The sequence below is a fragment of the Strix aluco genome, chromosome W, assembly GCF_031877795.1.
Source record: "Strix aluco isolate bStrAlu1 chromosome W, bStrAlu1.hap1, whole genome shotgun sequence".
Lineage (NCBI taxonomy): Eukaryota > Metazoa > Chordata > Aves > Strigiformes > Strigidae > Strix > Strix aluco.
Window position 1 is genome coordinate 6589543 of NC_133970.1, and position 11615 is coordinate 6601157.

Consider the following 11615-nt stretch of genomic DNA (forward strand, 5'->3'; position numbering starts at 1 on the left):
CCTCAGGGACTAATAATAATGATCCCATCCCAAATTTGGAATGTGTTTCAAATACTATATTTTTGATAATGGGTACTTCAAAGGGTTCTCCCTTGGCTCCTATAACTTGGGCCGTTTCAGATGATACTTTACAGCCCTGGGGCATTATCTGGATAGTGGATCTTTCAGCCCCTGAATCTACCAGGAACTCGAATTCCTGTTGCTGGGGACCTACCTTAACTTTTATCAAGGGCTCCTTATGTTTTTGGGTCCCCAGCAAATAGAGCCCCTGACATCCCTAATCTTCCTTGAACATTCTTTCGTCCTGCAGCCGCTTCCTGCATTCCCTTTTTATGTGTCCTCGGGCACCACAATAGAAACAGGTGCCCTGTTCTCTTCGTCATATCATTCCTTCAGTTTTTTCTGTCCTGAATCTGGGGTTTTCTTTTAGGAAATCCCCATATTTTCCTAGTGTACGAGGAGGTGTCTGATTCCTTGGGCCTTTTTGTCCCTCCCGGACAGCTGCCACCATCATCCTGACTTGCTTCTTATGATTTTCGTCATCCCTCCGGACGTACACTTTCTGAGCCTCTCGCAATAACTCATCTAACCCCCGGTCCTGCCAGTTGTCCATCTTTTCTAATTTTTTTCTTATGTCATCCCAAGATTTGGCTACAAATTGAGTTTTCAGCAATGCCTGTCCCACTTGGGTGTCCGGATCCAATCCTGAATACATCTGGAGGCTTTTTCTCAGCCTCTCTAACCAATCGGTGGGGCTTTCCTCTTTTTTCTGCCTCTCATTAAAGGCTTTGTTTATATTTTGCCCCCTGGGCACAGATTCTCGGATGCCTTGAATAATAATAGTCCTTAGGTCCTGCATATGAGTTCTGTGGTTTGGGTTTTGGTGGTCCCAATTTGGTCGCTGTATGGGCCATTTTTCATCTGCAAAAGGACCTTGTACATGCTGGGCATCCCATATTCTCATTCCGGCCCTTCTGATCATATTTCTTTCTTCTGCAGTAAATAGTATACTCAAAATAGACTGCATTTCATCCCAGGTATAGGTGTTAGGACCTAGGAATTGATCAATCCTTTCAGCAACCCCCAAAGGATCTTCTATCAAGTTTCCCATTTCTTTTTTGAATTCCCTAACATCCCCCGAGTTAAGGGGTATAGATACAAATCCTATCCCTGGTTGTGGTCCCCCCATTGGTGTCTCCCGGAGTGGATATAATTTTTGTTGTTTTGCCTGACTTCTAGTTGCCCTTCTGGAACTTCTGGGGGTGTCTGAGGAAGTTCCAGAGTCGCTCTCAGTTTCCTCAGGGGCTGAGGGTGGTGGATTGGCAATAGGTGGTGGGGGTGGTATATAAGGTGGGGGTAATAAGGGAACCTCTTCTTTGTCTCGTTTTTTCTTATCGTTTTTCCCACCCCCCTTTTCTTTTAGGGCAAACAGATAGCTTTTGGCTCCTGATCCCATCCACATGTTAGCATAATCACTCTCCTCTGGATTAACTGGTTCCTTAGAATTGACATATGTGTTTAGGGCCTCACATACCAAATTTTCAAAAGACCCAAAGATTGGCCAGCAGACATGTTCTTCCTTAATATTCTGACCTCCCCAAATTTCCATACAAAAATGGATCATTTTTGCTTTATTCTTTCCTTTGCTTTTTGAAAAATCCCTCCAATTTGTCAACATTAATCCTAAGGGACTATCAGGCGGGATAGGGGGCAACCGCACAGGGGGCCCTCCACCCATGGGACCAGGGGGCTTGCTTTTCCCCTGTCCCATCTTCCGAAGCGCACTCTTTCTCACTCACACACGTTCCCCTGGTTCGTGGCCCACGCCCTCGCGGGCTATGGGAACCGCACTACTGAGGGTCCGCACTCGCTTGGTTCCACTGGAACCACTCACATGCAACGCTTCAGGATCACCAACCCCAACCGAACGGATTTCCAAATATACTTACGCGTCCTGTGTCTTCGTCGGGACTTTTTGTGCACAAAGATTACAGGGTCGACCGGTTACTTTTGCTCACTACTTTAGATTTTGGGTTCGTCAGTGGAAAGTGTGGAGACTTTGGGAACAGCTAGGACCACCAAAGGATGGTGGGGCGCCTTCCCTGCTGCCCAAGTCCAGCCACTATATTTCCATCCGAGTCACGGCACCAAATTGTTATATATTGAGAAACCGAGACCAAAAGTTTCCAACCCAATCAGAATTTATTATAATTTCAGCAAGCAAAGTTAGCGAGCAAAAATCAGCGCTGGGCAGCCGGGGAGTCTCCGCTCCATCAACGGCACCACTCTTCCCTTTTTACAGTCCCTTTTTATATACAGTCTTCTTCCCGGTTGACGTAGTTTCTTTCGGTATACTCTGCACATGTTCGTTTTGCTACTAGGGGGTCGCAGGGATGGAGGTTCTCAATCTTCCTTATTCGATCCTCTCAATATCTGGGTGGAGACTTGACCTGTGGGGGCTGATTAAGCAAGCCTAACGGCATCTGGGTGGAGACCAGACCTGTGGGGGCTGATTAAGCAGGCCAAACGACATCTGGGTGGAGACCAGACCTGTGGGGGCTGATTAAGCAGGCCAAACGACATCTGGGTGGAGACCAGACCTGTGGGGGCTGATTAAGCAGGCCAAACTACATCTGGGTGGAGACCAGACCTGTGGGGGCTGATTAAGCAGGCCAAACGACATCTGGGTGGAGACCAGACCTGTGGGGGCTGATTAAGCAGGCCTAACAGTATCTGGGTCTCACCCACCAAGAGGCCCCCAGCATATCCTGCCAAGCAAACAAGCACTTTATCCTGCTGACATTTTAGTGAACAAACCCACCCAATCTATCACAAGGGTGAGCATTTAATCCATGAGAATTTGGTTTCTATCATTAATTTAGGTAACTGTTGTTTCAAGGTCTGATTCATTCGCTCTACCCATCTATAACTTTGTGGATGCCATGGAGTGTGATAGTCCCAAGTGATGCCCAGAGCTTCTGTAATTAACTTTATAATTTTTGATGTAAAATGAGTACCCTGATCCCAATCAAACACTTTCACAATTGCAAATCATGGTATAATTTGTTCCAATAATATTTTAGCTACTGCCTGGGCAGTCGCTCTGGTGGTAGGAAAAGCTTCTACCCAGTGAGTTAATTGATCTACTATTACCAGTAAATATTTGCATCTCCTAACTTTCGGTAGTTCTGTGAAATCTATTTGGATCCTTTCATTCATTGCAGAAATTGTTTTGCTGGTAGAAATACATGACATACTTTCAGTTTTCTCAGACATATTGATTTTAGGGTCACATTCATTAACATTTGTGTCACCGGGTAAAAGATCAGAGTGCCTGCTTTTTATCCATGATGTGCCATTAATGGTATGCACTGAACAGCTATCAAGATCTTTCTTATTGTTTGTGGCTCGAATACTTAACTGGTTTTCATTAATCTCTTTTACACTGTACCTATCGCCCAAAAGTTTTGTTTCAATTCTGGTCTGTTTTGTAGAGTCCTCTGCAATTCTCCTTGTATCCCTATTGTCTAGAAGGATCCACTTCCCATTCACCACAGTGGTCCCCAATTTTTGAGTCTCGGTTAACTCCTGAGGGTTATATATCTTTTTCCTATAATCTACTTCTTGTTCCATTACATATAAACAACCTTTGAATTCGATTCAGTTTGTTCTAGATCAGGTCTTATCTTTGTTTGTAATTCTATTGCTTCGATGCAACTGTGACTTAATTCACCCCTAGGATCTCCATATAAAAATTGAGCAGGGCTTTGAGCACTGGTTACTCTCAGTTCTAATTCTGGTGCTCTCATTAAGACAGTCTCATATTTCAATAGCCGACTATCAGTGAGCCATTTCTCAGCCTTTTGCTGCAGTACCCCACGCACATCATGAGGGGAAAACACTGTGATAATCGCTCCAAAAGTCACCTTTCGTGCCTCTTCAATCAGTAAGGCTGCTGCCACTGAAGACTGTAAGCATGTTGGCCAGCCCCTGCTTAAGGGATCTAATAATTTTGAAAAATATCCAATTATTCTCTTACTTCCAGCCTAATCTTGGGGCAGAACCCCATAAGCAGTTTGATTTGAGGTAGTTATAAATAATTGAAAAGGCTTTTTAACATCCAACAAACTTAGCACTGGAGGCTCAGCCAGTGTTTCTTTTAGTTTCTGAAACCTATTCTCATCTCTTCTAACATGCACCTCCTGCGCTTCTCTTAACAATTCCTGTAGACCCCTGAAGTGCTAAGGCTTGGACAATAAGCCCAAGCCAGAGTTGACCTATAGATGAATCCTGTACATTTTATAACTGATAACCATTGTGCTATTAGGTATTATACTAAGTTATAGCAAACCAACTGTTCTGATGTAAAAGGTGGGAATACTGAAGCCTGAGCAACAGGCCCTGAACTGAAACTGCTAACTCTGTATGTAGTCATTAGTGAAATATGCATAGAAGATGTAGTTTAAACAGCATAAAACATGTCTATCCTGAATGTATCCTTATATTTCTTTATGTGTGAGCAAGATAACAAGGCCATGGAAACAGTTGTCTGGCCTTGTGACCTTGCTCATAAATTAACTAGATAAGCAGGGAAACTCCCTTAGCTTCTCCCTTAAGCCCTGGCCAGGCTCTGGGGGGAACCTAACTGAGATGAAAACCAGATATTTCCGCTTAAAACAAAGGTGTCAGCTATTCTGGCTTACTGATTTTTAGGTATATAAGGCTGGGCCCGCTCACAGCGACTTTGGAAGCCTCACCTACGGGTGGACGCACCGCGTAGGATTTCCCACTTGCAGGGAAAGGTTCTCCAAATCCTCGCTGTAACCGGGGCTGCCCAGCGACTGCGGATCTGGATGATGGTAACGTATGCAAGTGGTGATGGATCTTTCTTAATCACTATTCTCTCTCTCTCTCAAGTAGTAATGATTTGATGCATTACCCTGTATTTTCCTATTTGTTTAAGTGCACTATTCTGTCTTTTCTTACTGTATGTTTTCTGTATTATTCTGTTACATTATTTAGTTATTTCTAGTAAAATATGCCTGCTCTTTTCACTCTGGTGTCTGAGTTTAATTGATATCCCTGATCAGCAAAACATAAATTGGTGTCAGAAGTGGGATCCGACAAAAATGCCATTATTTAAAGTAACCATTGGATGTTTTAAATTGTATGAAAAGGTACCTATTGAAAAAGGAAAAGAAACTACAAATTCAAGTAAACGAGGGTGGATTTTGTTAACTGCATGTAGAAAACAACACCAGAGTGAAGAGAGGCTGTTGTTAGAGTGCTCCCAGATGGAGCGACAGAGATGTGATTTGCAGAGTCAAATAGTGATGTTGCAATGCCAGAATAAGTTGTTTGCTGATAAGCTGGATACTTATCAGACAGTGGCGGAGAAAGCTGCGGTGCGAGTAGCACAATATAAGTATAGGAAAAGGAGAAAGTGTAAGAAAGTTCATGCAGTGACTGCAGAAGCGAGTGTGCAGTGGGATCCTGGTAGAGATCCTAATAGTGGGCAAGCTGTGAGGAAGGATATGATAGAGGATTATACACAGTATGAAGTAAATGATATAATTGAAAGATTTAAGCAGAGACCGGGGGAATCCTTGCTCTCTTGGATGGTGCGTTTGCAGGATCAGGGAGTGGCAGGGGTAACCCTAGACGCAGGAGATTCTAAAAGGTTTTTGATTTTAAGTTCAGATTCTTTTGTGCAGGATGCATTTCAAAACAACACTCAGGATATTAATTTGTTAACACTGGCTGCTCTGGGATGTAATACCAAATATCCTACAGAGAATGACAGGCTGGCATCTGACCGTCAGTGGTATACTTTGCGAGATTGTATACAGCGAATGAAAGAGGAAGGGATGAAAGCAGCTATTTTTGTAGGAGACGCTGACTTTATGATGTGGCATCCTTTGCCGGTCACTATGAGAAACAGAGTGATTAAAACCGTTCCACTGGCATATAAAAATGTAATTATGCCCCTTTGCATTAATGAAATGGGGGATCCCCTCGATGAAGTAATAGAAAAAGTGCAACAGTTACGTGACCTTGAAGAGTGGAGCCCCCGAGGGAGTGCAGGGAATCGAGATACTCGAGACAGCCCTAAAGGCAGTGAAAACAGGATTTCTCGTACGGAAATGTTTACGGCTTTGTTAAAAGACAGCATGTCTCATGAAAAAATTTATGGTGTTCCAACTAACGAGCCGTGGCGAATATATACACAGAGAGGGCTGAATAAACCTAGCAAGAGAGTGCAGAGTGCTAAAACTAAGGATCCAGGGACAACTCAGCCTATGGCACCCCTTCTCGAACCTCAACGGGACCCTCCATCTGCCCACGGAGGGCCCCCCGTGAGTGGATCACCGGTTCCGGGGGTGAAAGAGGATGGGGCAGCATTTTCTGACTTGTACCCTTTGCAGGAGGCAAGGGAGGGGAATCAATATTATAATCAGCACATATGAATTAATGGCCAAGTTCCAGGGCAGTGAGTGCAGAAGGACCGATGGCCCCATGTAGAACTTAAAGTTTTGGTTTGGTTTTTTTTATTTTTTTTCTTTTGTTGTTGTTTGTTTGTTTTTTATCTAGAACAACCAGTTCCCACAAACTGTAAATACCCTAATTGAGGATGGAGCAGAGGCCTCCTTAATATATGGGAATCCCAGGAAATCTAAAAGACAACCTGTAATTATTACAGGTTTGGGAGGAAAATAAATTAAAACTGTACAAACACAAATGGAAATGAAAACAGGAAACCTCCCAAAATTATTATATTCAGTCATGATTGTCCCCATTCCTGAATATAAAATCAATATAGACATTCTAAGAAGACTAACTTTAAATCTTTCTGATAGTCAGTATCAATTTGGAGTTAAACCCTGTATTAGTACCAGACCTGTTACGGTCAGCAAAGTAAAAAAAAAAAAATGCCTCCTGAGCAGATCCTGGCTGCAACTAAGTTAGTTACAATGAGGCAATATAGAATTCTGGGAGGACATGAAGAGATATCACAGACAATTAGAAATTTATTATATGTAGAAGTTTTGAGGTGGCAGTCTGGTGTGGCCTGTCAAGAAAAGTGATGGATCCTAGAGAATGACAGTGGATTTTAGAGAAGTAAACAAACATACTGCACCGCTTGCAGCAGCTGTGCCAGACACTGTCACTTTAATAAAAGAAGTTCAGAAACATCCAGGAACTTGGTACGCTGTAATAAATTTAACTAGTGCATTTTTATTTTTTATTTTTACTATCCCAATTGCAGAAAAGCATTTGCTTTCTCAAGGGTGGCTGCAGAGCCCCACTATCTGTTATAGAATTGTAGCTGAACACTTAGATAAAATACAGCTGCCTCCTCACACACAATTAAGCCACTATATAGATGGTATTTTGATTCAAGGAAATGATGAGGAGGAAATACAACAAGTTCTTGAATTAGCAGTAGATCATATGAAACAGAAGGGTTGGGAAATTAACTCTGCAAAAATCCAAGGACCGTCTGAGACAGTGAAGTTTCTGGGAATTCAGTGGCATTGTGGGCATCAAGCCAGCCCCACATGGCCCTGACCACACCAGAAATCCATCCTATTTTACAGGACAACCTGTCTTAGTCAAATTCCCCATGGTGGGAGCAGTACTATTAGTATTGGATACCCAAATAAACAAGTATACCTGGAAAGCAAAGATGCTCATGGAAAGGAGCATGAAATTAATACAATGTGGATTATCCCATCTTTCTAATTATAACCCACTTCCGGTTCTCAAAATGAACCGAGAAGCTTTTCTTTCCTTTTTCTTGCAGGTAAACCCCCCGGAGAAAGATATCCTGAGTCACGACGGGGGATCCTTATGTGAATTTAAATTTTTGTATAGTGTTGATGTTCATTGTCTTATTAATATTTCTAAGATGTATTGTCTATCATTGCAAAAATTGCTTTGGGTGACTGTTCCCCTCTCCCTTGGTTCTGGGGGAAGCACCGGCTTCCTAAGTGTTAACCAAGAATGGGAGGAAAACGAATTTGTGGATTTAAGTCAGTTACCAGTATTATGAGCAAACAACAGACACCAAATCAGGGGAAGGTCCCTTTGCTAATGGGGCCTGGGCTTTAAAAGGTCATTACTGGGCCCATGAAGGCAAGATGGAAATACCAAGACCTAAACCACACATGCACTCTGGGCTGGGAGCATGGAAATTCATTTTCCTGCTGCAAAGGCAGACCCCAGCTCCAGCGAGCCAGACCATCTTCAGCTCCACAATTGACAACAACAACCAGAATATTTTCCCTTGTGATATGTATGTGTTAGTCTTATAAGTGTCCATGTAAAACATCCTGTAATTGTACTTGTTCATGCAGACAACCACCTTCTTCCCCCAATCCCCAAGGACCGGGAGTACATCCATTAGGCCCAGCGTGGGACACATTTTAGTTAAATATGTTTGGTTAAAATATTGTTAATTGACATTGTTATTGTCACTGTTACCTTTATTATATGTTTGGTTAGGATGTTGTTAACCATTGTCAGTGTTAATATTGTTTTATTTGTTATTTGTAGTGTTATTGCTCATTTACCTTTGTTTAAATCTGGGATAGAAGTTTCTAGGCCCAGATGACACATACGCTTTTGGATAAAGGGGCGTGGAAAGCCATTTTCCTGCTGCGTATGCTGACCCCAACTTTGGCAGACCAGGGCAACAGACTGCGTGGGCTACCAGAGCCACAAACACTCAGTGATATATTACCAGAACCATAGAAAAATAATGGATAATATGTTAGTAATAATTTCAATTCACTTTATAGCCTTAGCCTTGATAATAATTTTCTTATTTGTTCTTATAATACATCTTTTTTGTCCCTGTGAATGTCAATCATGTAAACTGCCATTGTGTTCTTCTACTGATTCCTTGCAACCTTAAAATCGGTTTGTAGAATGTTTTGGTTTTGTAGAGTTAGTTAATTTTGAGCATGACATGTTTGTTAGAGATGTTGTTAGCTATATGCTTGTTAACTGAAGATATTCATATTTGTTAAATATATTGTTAGTTACATGTTTATTAATGGAAAATTTATATATCTGTTAAAGATGTTATTAGTTATATGTTAGTCAGAAATATCGTTAGTTGTCATGTTGCACGCTATTTCTGTCCTTTCTTTCTCTTTCTCTTTCTCTTTCTCTTTCTCTTTCTCTTTCTCTTTCTCTTTCTCTTTCTCTTTCTCTTTCTCTTTATATCTCTATCCTTTGTGCCACCACGAGGACAGCAATGTCAAGCCATGGGGCAGTGTGAGAGACTGTATTGCCTTGACATTGCTGCTGCACCACTACCACTACCTGACCTCAACATCCTGTCGCCGTGAAGGAGTACGCTCTGAAGGAGATGAATTGTCCCCGAAGAAACCACCATATCTGCCTGAAGCCAGAACAACAACATCCTTGGCAGTGCCTGCCAAGCTGCGCTTGCGCACGAGCCAGGTGGAGAAGAAATCAGGGTGAGGAAGGCGTGCGGAAGCTGAAGACGCCACAGGCCGACACCCCTCCTCCAGCACGACCACTGTGAACACGGGAACACATGCGCACCTGGAGGAACACGGGGCGGCACGTATGACAATGAGCTCCGTGGAAATGGGGGGACTCTTTGGAGAAATTGTGGGGACTTGGACAATAAAAAGACTGCGTACTCCTCTCTCAGGGCTCAGAGCTGAGATTTCAGGAGAGACTGAACCAACAGGACATCACTGGATTCGTGGTGGTAACTGATTTTGTTGCATCTCTTCTGTTTGCTTGCTTAGGTATTCTGACTTTTTCTTTCTTCTTTCCTCTGTCCTATTGCTATTATTGCTTGTTACAGGAAATAGAGTTTACAAGGTTGCATGGTATCTAACCTCGTTTGTGTCTTAAGATCACTACTAAGATCATTTAAGAACCCTCCCTGATATTGGATCGGGACACGCCTGACAAAACATCATCAACTGATGAACGAAAACTAATGTCACTAACCATAGAGATGGTTTGAGAGCCATGATTCACCTATAGGTCAAAGGACCGAATGAAGTGCTAAGGCTTGGACAATAAGCCCAAGCCAGAGTTGACCTATAGATGAATCCTGTACATTTTATAACTGATAACCATTGTGCTATTAGGTATTATACTAAGTTATAGCAAACCAACTGTTCTGATGTAAAAGGTGGGAATACTGAAGCCTGAGCAACAGGCCCTGAACTGAAACTGCTAACTCTGTATGTAGTCATTAGTGAAATATGCATAGAAGATGTAGTTTAAACAGCATAAAACATGTCTATCCTGAATGTATCCTTATATTTCTTTATGTGTGAGCAAGATAACAAGGCCACGGAAACAGTTGTCTGGCCTTGTGACCTTGCTCATAAATTAACTAGATAAGCAGGGAAACTCCCTTAGCTTCTCCCTTAAGCCCTGGCCAGGCTCTGGGGGGAACCTAACTGAGATGAAAACCAGATATTTCCGCTTAAAACAAAGGTGTCAGCTATTCTGGCTTACTGATTTTTAGGTATATAAGGCTGGGCCCGCTCACAGCAACTTTGGAAGCCTCACCTACGGGTGGACGCACCGCGTAGGATTTCCCACTTGCAGGGAAAGGTTCTCCAAATCCTCGCTGTAACCGGGGCTCCCCAGCGACTGCGGATCTGGATGATGGTAACGTATGCAAGTGGTGATGTATCTTTCTTAATCACTATTCTCTCTCTCTCTCAAGTAGTAATGATTTGATGCATTACCCTGTATTTTCCTATTTGTTTAAGTGCACTATTCTGTCTTTTCTTACTGTATGTTTTCTGTATTATTCTGTTACATTATTTAGTTATTTCTAGTAAAATATGCCTGCTCTTTTCACTCTGGTGTCTGAGTTTAATTGATATCCCTGATCAGCAAAACAACCCCGCTCTTGCCAATCATCGAATTTTTCTAACTTCTTTCTAATATCTCCCCATAATTTGGTCATGAATTGAGTTTTTAATAAAGCCTCCCCCACCGGGGATGTAGGGTCTACTCCCGAATACATTTGTAACCTTTTTTTTTTTTTTTTTTCCTCCTCGCTCGCCGCTTTATTCCCCGGCCGGGCTCCTCCAGCAGCGCGCTCAGACCGGAGCGCTCGGCGCAGCCCCCGCGGGGGCGCAGCCGCGGCCGGGCCCCCTCCCTGCGGCACCGCGGGGGGGCCGCGTCCTGGCGCGGGGTCGTGCCGCGGTCCTAGGGGCCGCCCGCCGCCGCCAACGCCTCCCCAAACCTCTGCCCCACTATTTTCTAATTGTTTCTGCTTTTCTCGATTACGGGTTCGGCTAGCTGGTGGAGGGGAAGCAGCGCTAGGTTTTGGTTCCTCATGCAGGAGTTTAAGATACAACCCCTTTGTTTTCTGTGCATAGGCCTCAATCCATAGGCGACAATACCCAGTCAATCCCCAAAACTTTCTTAATTCTTTCTTAGTTCCAGGGAGCGGTAGATTAATTATCCCTTGAATCCCTTCGGGATTTATTTTTCGTCTCCCTTCTGTAATTAAATGGCCCAAATACTTAATTTCATTTTCTATATATTGGAGTTTGGCCTTTGAGACCCTTAACCCTTGTTTTCCCAGAAAATTAAGGAGT